We start from the raw sequence: 1,457 nt of genomic DNA, 5'->3' as shown, positions 1-1,457 counted from the left end.
GAAGCACGCACATTCTAATTACTTGGTCAGCACCATATCTCCATAAATATGGGTCATCCCATATATAATATTTGGACTCGCTTTTCAGCTTGTCCCTTTGATGCTTAGTAAAATTAGGAGGAAAGGTATGACTAACTAGATAATTAGCCACAGGTGCATACCAAGAAACTACTTTAGATATTGTGTGCAAGCTATCAAATAGAAAAGTATCATTAATAGGAGTGGAGTCATCCTTAATGTGCTCAAGGAGACTCAAGTGGTCTGCCACTAAATTCTGGGAACCACTCCTATCCTTAATTTCTAAATCAAATTCTTGCAGCAACAATATCCAACGTATTAACCTTGGTTTAGACTCTTTTTTAGCTAATAAATATTTTTGATTTGCATGGTCTTAGTACACTACCACCTTAGTACCAAGTAAATAGGCTTGGAATTTATCCAGAGCAAAAACAATAGCCAGAAGCTCTTTTTCCGTGGTAGTGTAATTAGACTGAGCAGCGTCTAAGGTCGTAGAAGCATAAGCTATTACAAAAGGATCCTTACCTTCACGCTGAGCCAGCACCGCTCCTACCGCATGGTTGGAGGCATCACACATAATTTCAAAAGGGTGGCTCCAGTCTGGACCTCTCACAATCGGAGCTTGAGTCAAGGCGATCTTCAGCTTATCAAACGCTTCCATGCAATCCTCACTCAGCTCAAACTCAACATCCTTTTGCAGCAGTCTGGATAAAGGCAATGCTACCTTACTGAAGTCCTTGATAAATCTCCGATAGAAACCTGTAAGACCAAGGAACGAACGGACTTCCCTCACGGAGGAGGGGTAAGGCAAACTAGAAATCACATCTACCTTTGTTGGATCTACAGAAATACCAGTATTAGAAACAACCTGTCCTAAAACAATCCCTTGTTTTACCATAAAATGACATTTTTCAAAATTTAACACAAGGTTTGAACTAACACACATGTCTAATACTCTAGCTAAACTATCCAAGCAAAGGTTAAATGAATCACCATAAACACTGAAGTCATCCATGAAAACTTCCATATAGTTCTCAATAAGATCTGAGAAGATACTCATCATGCACCTTTGGAAAGTAGCCAGTGCATTACACAAGCCAAAATGCATCCTCTTGTATGCATACGTTCCAAAGGGACATGTAAAAGTCGTCTTCTCCTGATCTTCAGGGGCTATATAAATTTGAAAATAGCCTGTATAACCATCTAAAAAGCAGTAGTGTGATTTACCTGACAGGCGATCAAGCATCTAATCGATAAATGGCAAGGGGTAATAATCCTTGCGAGTAGCTTGGTTGAGACGCCTGTAGTCAATGCACACCCTCCAGGAATTCTACACTCTAGTTGTCATGAGCTCTCCATGCTTATTCTTCACTGTTGTGACTCCAGACTTCTTGGGCACCATTTGTACTGGACTGACCCATTCACTATCTGAGATGGGG

The sequence above is a fragment of the Arachis ipaensis genome, chromosome B03 (genome assembly GCF_000816755.2).
Source record: "Arachis ipaensis cultivar K30076 chromosome B03, Araip1.1, whole genome shotgun sequence".
NCBI classification, from domain to species: Eukaryota; Viridiplantae; Streptophyta; class Magnoliopsida; order Fabales; family Fabaceae; genus Arachis; species Arachis ipaensis.
This window is presented reverse-complemented; position numbering follows the sequence as displayed.